The following is a 16,274-nucleotide window of genomic DNA, read 5'->3' on the forward strand; positions in this document are numbered from 1 at the left end:
TTACTTGTTTTCTGATAAATACATTACTGAACTGAAATCAGAACACGGAAGAAGTTCCATGGTTTAGCCCAAAACACCAAAGCCACTTTCTCCTGTTTCAGAAGTGCCTAGAGCTGCAGCCATCCCACTGTCTGGAGGGTCTGTCTCTTGAATATTACATCATATGTATCACAATACGAAAAGCCTTTTCATCACACTTCTGATAGGCTAGAGTTTTCAGAAGCAGAAACTGAAATGTTGAGAAGCCATCAACGATTCTGGACAGGTTCCTCACAGGTATAACTGTATGGATTTTGAGAAAATTGAATTTCACTCCATAGAGCTAATCCATTACTTACGAACTCGTTCTTGTCTGTGCTTCACATATTAGTTCTCAACTTCACAGTTTCCCTGTTGCTTCCTTCCCTGTACTCCCCACCTTTCCTCCTACTTCCTTTGCCTTCAGACTACTCCCTTTCTTTTCCTATTATTTTCTCTCAGTATTTCTACTAACACCTTTTCCAATTTGCTGTGAAGGCAGATAAAGCAGGAATCCACCCCCAGTACGGTTTGGCTGTGATTCCTATAGCTGGACTGACATGCAGGCCAGCTCATTGCCTAGGCAGATGGGCAGAAGGAAACTCTCTGGCATCTGCATGCTGGAACTCGAGTACCAGTCTATTTCCAGATAACCATAGCACATTCCAGGAGCAATCTGTGCTCAGTAGAAATCACAGTGTTATTAACTCTGCCATGAGACTGAATGGCACTTCTGAGAGTGCAAAACAAACAAGGTCTCAGCCACAAAGAGCTTAAGATGACAAACTGACTGTCTAAACCTGATCACCTGCTCCCAGATAAAGATAGCAAAGTAAAAGATCTTGTTTTCCTGAAATGTCAAGCACTTACAATGCTGACTGAAGTTACACTGATCATTATGCTCTCTCATCTGCTATCAAACTGTTTTCTCAGGGCCCCTCCATCAGGCCTGGGAAAACAGCATGAGGGGGCAGTTGATGTACTGGTAGCGAGAGGTTTGTTCAAGCTTCATTATTAAAATCATAATTAAAACATTGCCAGTGTATTTTTCAACCTAGTTTTGCTTTCCCAGGCTCAGCTGGGAAAACTGAAGCTAAATTGTTTGTGAGTTGGTTTCTTTGTCAATATCAGCATTTCCCAATCATTTCCATCCAAGCAACAGCTAACATTTTGGAGAAAAAAATATCATAGCCCTCCTTCATGCAGCTTTGCCATGTTTTTTTATTTTTGTTTTCTAAACCAAGAACTAAGCAGCATTTTGAATATTCATTTACAGATTTATTTTTTCCAGCTTTGTTTTCATATTCTCTAGATTACATGGTACCATGCATGTATATTCTTCTGAACTCAAAAAGCATGTTTTGTCATCATTTCATATGTCTTTCACCTTCTCATGTCTTTCAGACCCACAGACCACAAGATGGGAAGCAGGTTTCCAGGGCAAGAGACATGCTTTTCTTAAGATTATCCAACCCATGAACAACAGCTTATGCTCACTGAGATACTCAAAGAGCTAGACATAATTTTCCTAAATGCTTTCCTGCCCACCTCCCTCTTTCCTTGTCTTTGAAGTTGCAAGATTACACAAAGGAACTGGCAGCAGTGCCTAAACCCAAACTGCAGCAGCAATGATTGAACGAACACTTGGACTCTGCCCAGAAAAATCTCAATTAAGATAATTCTTTGTAATAATTTTAATATTCAGCATTGAAGGGATACTTTTAAAGCAAAATGAACATATTTAAGATGACAGCCCTTTCCACAGCTAACAGTAGGTAAACCTGTATATCACTGAACTAAAAAAAGAAAAAAGAACCAGAAAATATCCTGTCCACTGCTTGCTTCCCCCCTGTCCCGAAGTTTCCTAAAATGAAGATTAAGCCAAAAAATAAGATTTTCAACTGCAAATCTTTTGAGAAAATTCTCAACATTCATATTTCCTCTCCTTTGCAGCTGAGATTTTTCTGTACTTCTTGAAGACTGTATGGAAAGTAACTTTGTTTCCTGCGGTCACTTTAGTAATTTTCACTAAGGAGGGACACGCGAAATGGAGGCCCCCACTGTGCCAGGAACCCCACAGTCCCTTTCCGCTACATGTTTAAATATGACAAGAGACAACAGTTATCCTCATTTACAAACAGGAAATTGAGGCAAGAAGAATGAATGCTGAAGAAGTACTAGAGGTCTGTGGCAGCTCCAGGACGCGAGGTAGAAGATGCTGGATCACAGACAAGTGCCTTACTCATTAGAACATCTATCCTCAAATGCTTTGACTCTTCTTGGCAACAAGAACACAAGGGAGGAGGCTCAAATGCACTTTTAAAACTGTAGATGACACTAAAATCTTGAAGCTATTTTTATTCTTACAAGATTTTACAAAGCACCTTTCTTCTCTTAAAAAAAAAAAAAAAAAAAAAAAAAAAAAAAAAGAAGAAGAAGAAGAAAACTAACAAACGTAGCTTCAGGGTTTATTGTTCCTTGAGATGTTTCAATTAAATAAGACTTTATTGGACAGTTAAAATTCTTCACTATTTTTTTGGCAAAAACATGTTACATAGTTCACAGGTATCTACAGGGAACAGCAGTAACTGCTCAGGGCAAGATAGAAGTGTTGAAAACTTCACTTCTGACAACAGTTAGATGGTCACCCTGCAATTTGTTTCAACACAGCCAGTTGTGTTGCCATAACATGTTAAACATCTGCTACAAACATATGGAATCCTCCTGGGGGATGTGAGTTGATGCCATTCATCAAACTATTTCACTGTTTCCCTTCTCCCCAAGTGACTCCCTCCAGAGAGCCAACTGAAGAAAAGTATTCCAATGTCTACAGGTAGAAAGGGATCCCTAGCCAGAAAAGTGGTGAAAGCTCCCCTTGAATCAGGGAGAAGGTCCTATCTAAACAGATTCTTCTGAAGCACATGTTATATGGTTAAGGAGAAAAACAAAACAGCACATCATCAGAACTCCAAATCAGTCATTCCCCTCCTTAGGTGCAAGGAGGTGGCATGGGGTGATAGAGCAAAACTATTCTCCATTCTGCAGAAGTCAATTTACATGGATATTACCAGATTAGCTGGGAGATGGCTGAAATAATGACCTTTGCCATGGAAGGACCTACTGGCATCATACAAAAGAGAAATTTATTAAATCCAGAAAATTGAACTGTCCACTGCCTAAACCCTGGGATAAACATTCATGGCTGAATAAAATGATTTCAGGAAGGTTGTAAAATGCAACAACAGTGTCAATGACTCGGAGCAGTGGCACTCAATTTTCATGGTGTGAAGTTTGCTGGACGTGATCCCAGATTTTTTCATGATCAAATTAGGTGCCCTAAGTGGGGTGTAGTTTTGAAGATCTGGACCAATCTCCAGTGACAGATGGAAATGACATATCCTAAGAAGTCCACAAAGCAATGATTGAATGGTAATGCTACTATAACCTCATTGGGATAGCTGTTGAAAATTACATAGTTTTCTTTTGTTCTCTGAAGCTTCTGTGGTTTTTTCTGTTACTTTCTTTAATGAAAGATAGTACTTCTCTGCAGACCTCTTTTCACGTGTCATTCACCCCTCTTCCAAGCATACACACAGTCAGGGCAGAAAAAAAAAACTGCACAGGTTTTGCTTCTTTTGACTTGGTCTCAAGAGTCCTTCTGTGCATTTGTGCATAAGGCAGCCCTGCTTTTCTGTCAACAAAAGAGAACTTGTAAGTGAATAGAGCAGCCATGCTGGGTATAGGAGCTGCGAAATTGCTGAATGCTGCGCAGTGGGATTGAGGCAGACTCGATACTAGTGTAAGATTAGTTATTTTTTCAAAAGTAGTAATAAAACTAATGGACCTTGTGAACCCTTCACCAGGCACTAATTAATCAGCCTCCTATTTTCACAAGTGAGAGCAGGTGAATGTCACGAATATGCAGTGACTTCCCCAGGTGGACATCAGGATTAGAATTATTAGAATTTAGGGCTTCTAACCTGTGATCAAACCACACCATTGTGCCTCTGTCAGCTACTATTCAGATGTGAGGTTTCTTTATTTAAAGATGAAAATCCTTTCACTGGCTGGACACTCATTGGTAAGAAAAACTACTATACAGTTAATGTTATTTTACAGCTTAAAAATATGTATTCTTGTAGGCCACTGTGAAACATAGGTTGGAACTCTGTGAGTCCCTTATCTGACTGATTCCTGCTATGAATATTTTAAACATAACTGTGAGTTACTAGCTGCTGTTTCCTATCAGGAAGAGATAAACTGTGGATTTATTTAAGATTGGAGCCAACTTCACTCTTGGTTTTACTTTCAATGAAATAATGCCAAGGACACATTCTCTTAGCTGAGTAGCCCGTTAGACACCTACTGCAACTAACTTATTGTACATACATCACAAAGCAAGAGAAAAGAAGCATTTTCTTGATTCTTGTATTTCTGAGATGCCCTAAGTGAAGGATCCAGAATCTCGAATCTGTTTGAAAGATTCCCAAGACTAGACAAGCAGACTTCCAGTCTACTAGAAGGTTGAATCCACCAAACCCCTGAAGCCTGAGAAATACAGAAAGCCAGGCAAAGGCTCTGAAGCTTCCTGCTCTTCTGCCTTCTTGTAACGAGACGCTTTGTGCAACCCTTTGTGCCATGTTTTGGCACTTGTGATCCTCCTGGCTGTGATAACAAATTGCAGAAGTGGCTGTGAAAGTTAAACACTTTAAGAAGAAAATTTACCCAGATTTTTCTGAAATGTACAGCTGTGTCAAGACTAAGGAGTTTAGAGGGAAACAGGGGTTTGCCCAAACCACTCCTGCAGCACTGCTATTAAGATATTTTCAGTTGTTCTAGTAGAGGTACAGAGGGGAAGAAGCAGTGCATGTCCTCAGGTTAGCTCCTTCTGTGCAGTCTACACATCCAGTCTGTGTATTCTGTGTTCCTCCTTCTCGGTACATGTCTCACAGCCTCTCTCCTGCTTTTATCTCCTCTTCTTTTCTCTAGGCTCATTTTCTCTCACTGTCTCCAGCCCTGTTGTGTTCTCTGCAGGACTTGAATTCTTTACTTTCCCCTGTGTATCCCTGTGCTAATCCTTCACTCCCTCACTAGCAGGTCTCTATGTTGTCTTCCAGGGCATCTCATTTTGGTTCCACAGATAAAGACACAAAACAGAGCGTGGGTAGAGAAATGGGGGTCAGAAACAGTCAGAAGAGACTTTTTTCTTTAAACTGACAAATGGAGGCAAATCCTTCTGTTGCAAGCAAAAGCAATAACATGTTAGAAAGGATTAGAATGGAAACTGTCTTTCTTGGAAACAGCACTGAAATAAAGCAATAGTTTTGGGAAGCCCAGGGTGTTGGTAGAGCAGCTGGTCTCCTTCCAACTGGGATTTTATTTGTTCCAGGGCTATAATCAAGCAAACAGAGAATTTGCCAACCAAGGCTTTATTCAATGTGCCAGGGAGCAGCCGTCCCTTCACCTCAGCTAGAAATGTCTTCACTAATGTGTAGCATGTGCATGAGTCACTAAAGAGCCTTCAGCCTTCATCAGTCAGACAAGTGCAGTTGTGTGTGCAGCAGAACCAGCAGAGGCAAGGGGATGGCAAGCTATTAAGAATGAAGCCTAATGGCCCCTTGAGAGCCCTGGGAGGGGGAAAAAAATAAAATTAAAAAAACCCTTCACCTGAATTTTAATCATACCCAAGGGAAGACATGAGATTTAATACAAAACATTACACAGCTGCTTTGCTACACGAGATTAACTTCATGTAACAGGATGAATAAAAATATTCCCACTCCAACTTTCTGAAACATTCTGCCCTGAGGCAGTGAGAGAAATGGCACAGAATGCAGAATGAGGCAGGGGGATGAGCTAGAGATGCTTTTAAGCTCTGTGCAAGTCACCCATCCAAAGCTGGGCTCTGACACAAATCTCCTTCAGCATCTTAAATTAATAATTCATCCTTAGCTGGGTGATCATTACAAGATCTCTTTCTGCAGACAGACAGTCAGAGAGAACAAATGTAAGAGTTAATGACAACTGGCAATATTGTGAACCTCTGAAAGCAACAGGCTATGACAGCACTGCCTAAGTACTCCTAGTGCTATGCTGAGAGCCTGGGAATCTGCAAAAGACTGTAAATGTGTGTGTATGAGGAGTGACCCACTTCTGCAATTGGAAGCTGGAAAGTCTCCCAGATGCGCACATGACATTTTGGCAACACAGAGAGAGAGAAGTTCAAGGAAACTAGGAAGAGAGTTCAGAAGAGGAGTGTGAACAAAAATACCAAAACAGCAAAACATCCCGTTCTAAACTCTTTGTTATCAGTCATCCAAGATGAGTTACTCTCAAGGTCACAACAGATCTTCGTGGTAGAAATGAGGCAACTTCCCTCAGCCACCCAGAGAAGTTGTAAGCTTGTATCACGGCCTGTCAAAGTCAGCAGGGACCTGGTCATAAGTTGATTTACAAGGATATCAGTTGGAGATATAATCTTTTTACTTTCCAAGCTATAGAGTAAATGCATGTCCCTTGACAAGTAACTTTCCCTGGTAACCCCATCAACTATTTATAAAGCAAGAGTGGTATTTCCTTAGTACTCAGCATGGCAGGCAGTGTGAATTTCACAAAATACAGCATAATCAACAATCTATAAAATTAACTATTTCCTATTCTTGATAAAAATTATCAGAAGCATCCAAACAATCATTCTGCACATTTTGCAGTTATCTTTTGAGGACAGCAGTCCTATTAGGTCCTGGAAATTAAAGAGCTTCTAGCACTGACTAAGCCTTGGAAAACTAATCCAGATCTCAACAGTTGCTATGAGTCAGATGTGATTTTCTTCTTTCACACTGGATGAGAATTCACAACTTCAGTGCGATGCCAGTCATGGGAATAAGAAAACAGAGAGTTGGACAACAGCATGCTCAGGGACATGGTGATGCCTGCTTAGTCTCTGCTAGAGCTCTGGAAAGGCAGGTTTGCTGCAGCTGTGGCTGCTCAGACAGAATCAGGGTTATTCACAACAGATGCAGCATTCACTTACCTGATCTCTCTCAGGTGTCTGGCAGCAGTAGTTGTAGCAATCCCAGATCATCAGTGCCTGCAATTACAGTTGTACCCCTTACTGTTACTCTTCTCTTGCCTGTGGAAACATCAGGCTCATACCAGTCCCTCATCTTGGGGGCTGAAAAATTCACCTTTTTCTATGCCATGGAGAAGCCTGGAATCACCCCCAGGCACTGGTGATGCTCTGCAGCTGAAGATGTTCTGAGACGTAAATCAAGATACACGGTCATAAAGCAGCAAGTGACAAGTCTTGGAGGGAAAAAAAAAGGTGTTATCTTTAGTAACCAGGCCAAATGCCAGCTCCAGCTAAGATAACAGACATTCTACTGACTTCCTGCAATTTTCCTTCAGTGAAATATTATCCTCTTTACTTCCTGCCGGAGTGTCATTTTACACTGCTTTGCCAGTCTACTGTGATTTGCTCACAGGAAGCTGCATTTCAGTAAAGACTAATGTAGCTCCACTACATCAGAGATGCATCCAAACAGTGTGCTTCAAAATGAGATTTATGCACATATTCCAGAAGATGCATGGATTCAGTAGTTTAACTTAATTTTGGTCAGTGAATTTAGCAACAATCTTTATTACAGGAAAAAAGGCGACAAGCCAGTTACATACATGGATGTCATGAGCATTCCTGTTTCTATCTGGAGACTGCATATCACTAAAATAATTTTCTAAGAACAATACCAAGACCCTCTTCCTCTAACACCCTGATCTTGGATTCTAGCAGTCACTAATCCTATAACCTGGAAACAACTGCTGCTGCTAGAGACTGTGACTAAAATACCTTCCAAACAGCAGGTTCCAGCCTGTTTCCACTGTCTTGGTTGGACCTGATGATCTTAAAGCTCTATTCCAGCTTAAACAATTCTGTGACAGCTACTGGGCCATTATCTACAGCAACATTTGCTGCATATATTGAAGTGTTCAAGGCCAGGTGGGATGGGGCTTTGAGCAACCTGATCTAGTGGGTGACATCCCTGCCTATGGTAGTGGGATTGGAAGAAGATGATCTTCAAGATCCTTTCCAACCCAAACCATTCTATGATTCAACGATATTGGAGTTCTGTCTCAACAATGCCTTGCCACTAGGTGATACAGATGCTTAGTCATAACATATTTCTTGAACCCAAGATAAAACCCCAGCAAACCAACTTATTCCTACCTGTATATTTTCACTGGAATATGTCAGTGTACCTGAGGAAGATGTAACAGCTCCCAAAGTAGGCAGGAGGAAATGTTGTTTTTCTGTTCACAATGGGTTTCCTCATCAATCAGGCATGTTCATTAAAGCTTGCTTCCTTTAGCAGGATGACTATAAAGGGTAATTGTGAAGGAGGAAAAGGAGTACAGACTTATGACACGCCATTTTCCAGGATTTGTCCTGAAGATTAATTTTATCCACCCCTTTAATGAGGCTGAGTCCTCACTGAATGGCTGACCAACATCTTCACATTCTGGTGGGATTGTAGGATAAAAAGACATCCTCTCAACACATGTAAGGCCATAATGCAACTTTCATGGGTGCATTAGGTACTGAGCACAAATCACAGGCCAAGTAGGAAAGGCATAGCTATTCATTGCAATTCAGGGAGTGTCAGAGCCTCAGGATCTGTAAGGTCAGAACTGCTATAGCTAATGGGCAATTTCTCCATCAAGTGTCACACTGTTCACATGTTCCTGCTTTGCCCTTTCCTCCTGGAGCAATGATGGTGCTGCTGATAGAAGTGGGACTACAGCCAGCTGTTCTCTGACATGAGGTGTGCCAGGCAGTGTGATACTGCCCTCAGCTCCAGAAGCTGTCAAAACCATCATGGATTTATATTCTGTGGAAGTAATTAGGGACTCCCCGTTGCTTCTCCACTCGTCTCCCATTTGTAGGGCAATCGCATCAAACTAGAGCTGTGCTCAGTGAACACTGCCAGCCTTCCCTGAAGCCAGTAGGGACTATTAAGAGAGGTTACTGGGGCAGATGGAATATTCCCTACTAGAACACACACATAGAGCTATAGATTTTGCCTTTGAACATAGCCTTTGGCAATTTCCAGCAGATAAATTAAAGATGCTATTCTCATCAGTTTTTTTTAATAATGATTTGCATCACTTGTTGCTTCTAGTCATAGTGATCCCATCTGCAGTCTGTGGTAAAGACAGAAATTCATTTTTTTCTTCCCTATTTGCCCGATTTTCTTCCATTCACTACCTTACTCTCTCCACAACTGGCACAGAGAAACAGAGCCTTTGTGTTAAGGAAGTCTGGAAGGGAAGCTGCTGCTGCTCACCAGACTCCTTTTGTTAAGGTTTGCAAGGGGAAGGGACTGGCTCAGAAATGCTTCAGCAGTTTTCTTCAGCTAGCTTTGGTCCTTTCCATATTTTGATCCTTTCCTCACCACCAACAAGTTGGACTAGCAGTTCTAAGGAACAATCTGAGCTCATTTTATCCTCCAGAATCAGGCAAAGGCCTTTATGATGCAGAGAATTTCTGAGGCCCTGGGCTTCCCACTGTTACGTGAGGCTTACCAGGGGATAAGACCCGTGACTTTTACCAGGATGAAAAGCCAAGCCCTTGCAGTTTTCTGCTTAATAGCAGATCCCTCCAGTAGAGTCCTTGCCCTCCCCCTCGGGTGAACTGCCACTGACCCAGCGAATTCAATTAGTATGGTTTTTCCTTTATCAAACAAACCCCACATGGCCCAAACCAAACATGGTATATTTGAAAACAAATGGCTTGAAACAGCCCTAATCTACTGAGACACTGTCCTCTGCATATGTTCCCTCCAATTCAGCCTCCCCACAAATACAATCAGGGCATCATCAGGATCCCATCTGGCCTGCAATAGGAGTGGCAAGCCTGACACCCTGAAGAACAGAGAGTACCAATGATTTGGGCCTGGATCAAACGGACCATTACAGTGCCCCTACAGTGCTTTTTGGGCCAGTTTTCTATCTGTCTCCACTGCTAAGCCATTAAGGAAAGTGGGAGAGTCTCTTAGTTGGAGTCCTAGGAGGAAAGCTTGTGTGACCTTGATTCGTACCACAGTTATGATTCAGTGTATCATCACATGCAGTCTGGATAAACCCCACTACCTAAAGCACCTCTGTAAGCCACCAGAGAATAAACTACAGCACCTTGCCTGGAATGCTCTGAATCACTTCAGCCACTCCATATGTGAAGATTTTTCTTTTATACCACAGGGAAGTTGTCAGTGCTCCCATTTATGGGGCCCCTGATCAGCTACGTCTGATGAATGCCAGCAAGAAATCCCACGTCAAAGGGGGATTCTCTGCCTGACTTGTTCAAAGGAAGAGCCCAGCTACAACGAGGAGAAGAGAGTTGTCTCTGCTGGCATATTGGCCGAAACACAGATGCTGCACCTATTAGTGCCATCATAGACTGCACAGGTTTGTTAGGAAACCCTCCTCTAACACAGTGCACCAAGCATTGATTTGAAGTTGTCAGAAATTGCTCGGCACTCCTCACACCTATTCAGACAAATCTCCCATGACCCATGTTCTCTTATCCAGAAGAAAGCAGGCATGACCCCTCCTAACACACAGGACGTGGAGACAGAGGGAAGGCAGCAGGGTGTCCCTACCCAGCAGTCTCCAGTAGAGATGCCCTTTTGCTTTGGGGCACAGATGGAGAACAGCATAAGTCAGGCAGCACATCTTAAGTAGACTTTCTTAGGTGGTTCACAGGGAAGGCCTGATAGAAGAGTATCACAGACAGTGCGAGTATGAGAGGGCTCAAACAACACTGCCGCTAGGTCTGGAGTGATGGTCACTTGCCTGAGGACAGCTCTTGTGTAGAACACTGACGACATGTTCCAGAGATACACTGAAGGACCAGTGACACGCATAGGAATTTCAAGTCAGGACGATGCATCTGGGTGGTCATCAGGGCTGCAAAGACACTGATGAAAAAATCAGTCGTTCTTAGCACAGCCCATCCCAAAAGACTTCCTCCATGTGATCATACAGACAGCACTTTGGGCATTCGGACAGGGAACCTGAGCCGTCTCTGGTGGCAATGCCCAGTGAGGGCTCCTGACCCAGTGGGCAGTCCTTCTCGTTCAGCTTTATCCCTCTTGGAGGCAATCTAACATCAGGAAGGAAATGAGCCAGGGGCAAGTACTGATTCCAGGAAGAGTCAAAGGCAGTGAACCTATTTCCTTTATAAGGCATTTATACATCTGTTTTCAGTGTATAATACATGCCTTAGGTGAGTTTAACAAAACTGTGAAAAGAGAAATCCTGTGAAGCTAGACCAGAGATCTTAGCAGAATATATTTGAAAAAAAAGTGCTGAAAAACATAAATTAAAAATTATCACATTTTCTATTCCAGGCTGCCTGAAAGGCATGACATACATATCCGTGTGTAGTGGATGTGAATTATCCCACTGGAACCAGTAGCTAGCACTCCAAATTTCTGAGATGAGCCATTCTTTTGAACCACTTCCTTTGTCCCAAAAGCCCTTGACAGGTTTTCCATATTTTCTAAAATACTCGAAATGTTCTCCATTTTTCTTTTTCTTTTTTTTTTTTTATCTCTCAAAGCCCCCTAAGAAGATAAAGGGGCAAACACCAAAGAGGAATTTCTGTTGCACTACTGAATCACATCGTAAGTAAGGAACCACTGGAAGCTGCAAAAGCTAGACACTATCCCAGTGGCAGGGTGCTCCCTAGGGGAACTCAGAGGCAATTTTTGCACCCACTGTTGCTTCTTTTTCCCTGAAAACACAACACCCCTTACAGAGCACTCACACAACAGTGCAACTGCCTCACTGAGAAGAAACTAAAATATATCTGAGAAGACTTCTGGAAAGGCCTTCTAAGAGAGCTGGACAGCAGTACAGTCAGTAGCCCAAGTGCACCAGCCCAACAGAAATCATTGTGAAAATAAATGGAGCTGGCTCTTGTGATTTGGAGATTTGAAAAACTCATAAGAACGCTTGAAGTTGCTCATTTACATTTTGTTACCCAGAATGCACTTCCAACTCATCCATTTCCCACAGGCACCAACATCAAAGCTGTGGAAACAAGCTATCTTTGCATGAAGGTTTTTCTTTTTAATTAAACATTATAAACTAAGGCCAGAAATTCCTTCTTCTTTCACAGCTGGAGAAAGCATAAAGGGAGAAGTGAGGGTAGAGAAACAGAATCCATCAGTCACTGTACAGAGAGGGATTGCTCAGCCGTGGATGCTTACAATTGCCTTCTAACTGCTTGGCTCATTCATGTAACATATGGTGAAGTAGGGGAAGCCCACCTATAGCCCAAAGGTCACTATGCCACCTGCAGACCCCAGACAACATGCAGTCTTGCACAAATACATATGGAAGTAATTAGTGAGGCAAGGGAGCTGGGATTTGAAGCGGAACCCCCTCAAGTCTGCTGCATTAATCCTTCCAGCTGAGTTGGAGAAGAAGTCTGAATTCCCAGGGGTCTGATTGCTGCAGCTTGTAGCTCAGGGTGGAAAAAAAGTAATTTACTGTTTTCTTACCACAGACATGCCATTACATTTTTGGGGTTTGGGTGGAGAGAAGAGCATAAGGGAGTTCCAAAGGGGCCAGGTTCACTTCCCTCATTAACTGCTCAGTCACAGCCTGGCAGCTGCTTTCTCTTGCCAGTGTTTCTCTTCGACATGCATTCAATTTAGAAATTACATTTGGATTGCTCTTTTTATAAATTTTCAATTGAAGATGATGAGGTTTTAGGGACCAGTGTGGTAGATCCCAGAGAGTGGATATGGAGATGCAGAGTGACAGGGAGTTTGGATTCATCTCTTCCTTATTCTTTGCTATTATCTTCCTTATTATCTTCCTTATCCTCTTCCTTGCATCCTCTAGAAGTCTTAAGTTGTGGGCTGTGCCACCCTTCCCTGCATTACACGGTTAAGAACAATGTCTGCCTACACCAAAGATCTTGCAGCTGAAGCACCAGCCAAGACATGAGCATGACACAGCATGGCAAACCATGGTGGTTATAGGGATGTAATCTTGGAGCGATTGGTTGAAAATAGGCTAAAAGGAAGTGGGATTTAAGAAGGGGAGATGATAAATGTACCCACCAGGGACCTGAGATTCAGATGACAGTAAGTCTTCAGTCTTCTCCCCCAATAGATACAAACACTTGTGTTCATTCTACCAGGCAACTTGGGAAAAGTTTGTCAGTCATCATTCCCTTCATGATACTGGCATATTCCTCTTGTCTCCACTCTACTTTCCTTCGCTGGATTTGTCATCTCTTGCACATAGCTCCCCGTGCTTTTTCTGTCAAAGTTTCACTGCTCAGGCCACTCCTCACTCAAAATTATGACTCCACATAATGAAAATATCACCTAGCAACCAGTGAGGGTTGGTCTGGTATTGTTAATGGATAGAGGAAAAAAACCCACAAAAAAACCTCATGACCAAGACTTCACCTCAGTCCCAGGGCCAGCCTCTCAGCTCTGGAGTTATTGTTTTCCATGCACTACTATGAGACAGGACTTAGAGGCAGGAGGGAATTTTTAACCAGAAAATACAGGTCACTTTTCCTGGGGTCTGTATAGCCATTAAGGTACTTCAGGTGGCTGGAGATCTAAAATATCCAGTATACTTGTACAGGGTGTAGGTGGCAAGGCTTTGGCAGTGGGGCAGAGGGAGGCTACAGGAAAGCACCTGTGGAAAGAGGTCACTGTCTGCCCCATGCTGGACACAGACAACTGCAGAGAGCTGCACCACAAGCCCACTGCAGGACACATCTGCACCTGGCAGCCAAGCTGGTGGCACCAGAAAATGCCACAGAGAGAGAGAGGAGGGAGTAAAAAGAGTGAGAAACAGCAGAGGAACACCAAGGTCAGAGGAAGAGGATGAGGAGGAGGTGCTCCGTGGCACCAGAGCATATATTCCCTGCAGATTATGTGAGAGCCCACACAAGAGGCATAAAGGGCCAAATTTTCCTGACAGGAACTGCAGCCCTTGGACAACTCACACAAAAGCAGAGAAAAAGTATCAGACAAAAATGAGCATCAGAGAGAAACCACTATACACTGACCCTAATCCCAATCCTCCCTGTGTTGCCTGGGGAGAGTAAAGGAGTCTAAAATGAAGGAGTGAAGTTGAATCTGAGCAAGCGTGGACAAAAGGTGTTGTTTAAACATTTGGCATTTTTTGTTTCCCGTTCCCCAAATTAGTAATTAAATTTAAATTTTGATTGGCAATAAAATAATTTCCCAAAGTCATAGAATCATAGAATCATAGGACAGTTTGGCTTGGACATGACCTTAAAGAAGATCATCTACTTCCAACCTCCATGCCATGGGTGGGGACACCTTCCAGTACACCAGGTTGTTCAGGGCCCCATCCAACTTAGCCTTGAATACTTCAGGGATGGGACATCCACAGTTCTGGGAAGCCTTTGCCAGAGTCTCACCACCCTTAACTAAAGAATTTCTTTCTAATGCCTAATGGAAACCTATCCTCTTTCAGTTTAAGGCCATACCCCCTCATCCTATAGTGCCTTTGTAAAAAGTCTTTCTCCAGCTCTTTTGCAGACCCTCTTTAGATACTGGAAGGCTGCTGTAAGGTCTCCCCTAAACCTTTTGCTCTCCAGTCTGAACAACCGCAATTCTCTCATCCTGACTTCACGGGAGAGGTGCTCCAGCCCTCCAACCATCTTCATGGCCCTGCTTTGGGCTTATTCCAGTAGGTCCATGTTCTTCTTATGTTGAGGGGTCCAGAACAGGATGCAATACGTCAGATTAGGTCTCATATCAAATATGTTTTGACTGTAACTGCTAAGCAATCTCCATGTCTGTGTCTCAACCCATGAGCCTTCTCATTCCTTTCTTTCCTTTTTTCTCCCTTTGTCCTGCTGGGGGTGGGAGAAAGCAAGTGGCTGGGTGTGAGTTCAGCTGTTAGCTGAGGTTAGGCAACAACACTAAAAAAATTTAGCTTTTTTAGACTTCTTGATCCAGGGTGAAACGTGCCCCTTACATGAATATAACTGCTTTCATGGCATACTGCAGTGTGCAGTCTCTGCAGATTGCTGGCAAGTGGCACACCACGCTCATGTAGTTTCATCAAGTTGTTCACATACACTTAGCGAGTGGTAAACAAGCCACTGCATTCATCTCTGTGCCTCTTTTACTAAGTGAACATACATCATAAGCGCAGCCATCTACGATATTTCTATTTCATCATTCCACTAGAGGTTTTCTATCTAATTTTAAACTAACTGTTTACATTCTCTGGATTGTGTCAAATAAACAGACACCACTATATGGAAGCTCAGGATACAGGAAGAGGCAGGGGTGGGGAGCACTGCTAAGCACTCTCTCTTCTCATCTCTTCCTGGAATATAAATATTTGGCATGCAATTCCTAGCACAATTGTCCCTGTTCTTGTGGAATTGTCTGAGTAAATTCTCAAGGATCACACAGAGCTATCTCTGCTTCTTGAAAAAATCCAGTCAAACTCATGGGGGGCAGTTCTAAGTGAACAGTAGGAATGTTTCTGTGCTACCTTTCTGCTACTGCTTGGCAAAGAATTTCCAGGTACTTTGCATAATGTAGTCACTCACCTGTGGGGTCAAATTATTTCCTTTCCATAGTGGTTATCAGGGAGGAAAAGACTTGGTGTCTGCTGTTCCTGCTGAGTCTCCCAACTCTGCATTTTTTACTCACCACCTAATGGAGGTAAACAACCAAAATAACTAACTCCATTTGACAAAATGTTCTGCCTCCTGGTGAAAGAAAAGAAAGCAAAATGTGCTGAGACAGCATCAAAGTCACAACTATGGGAGCTACTAGGCAGTTCTCCCATCATATGGAGAAAATCAAGGTACAAGGGTACCAGCTACCCAGCAAATACCCTCACTGAATAAGAACTGAGAAGCTGATTCTAAGTTTAAATCTTAGACTACCATCTTCAGATGCTTTTTTCTGTCTTTTCCTGTATTTGAAAAGGAAGAGCAAACCCTAAAACTGCTATAGGAAGCTTTTACTCTGCATCAAGTTGTCAGAGCCACATGTCATACAAAGTAAAAAAAAAATAAATGTGTGGGTACAATGGACCTAAACCTTTCTCTTGCTGATTCAAGCATCAGAACACAGGCCCACTCAGTTTTATAACACAGACTAAGCCTTTTGCTGAATGTCCCCAGACTGCCATTTCAGGGAACGTTTGCAGAAAGTTAATGCCCTGTCAGCATC

The sequence above is a fragment of the Myiozetetes cayanensis genome, unplaced genomic scaffold (genome assembly GCF_022539395.1).
Source record: "Myiozetetes cayanensis isolate MyiCay16 unplaced genomic scaffold, myiCay2020 scf6-25, whole genome shotgun sequence".
Lineage (NCBI taxonomy): Eukaryota > Metazoa > Chordata > Aves > Passeriformes > Tyrannidae > Myiozetetes > Myiozetetes cayanensis.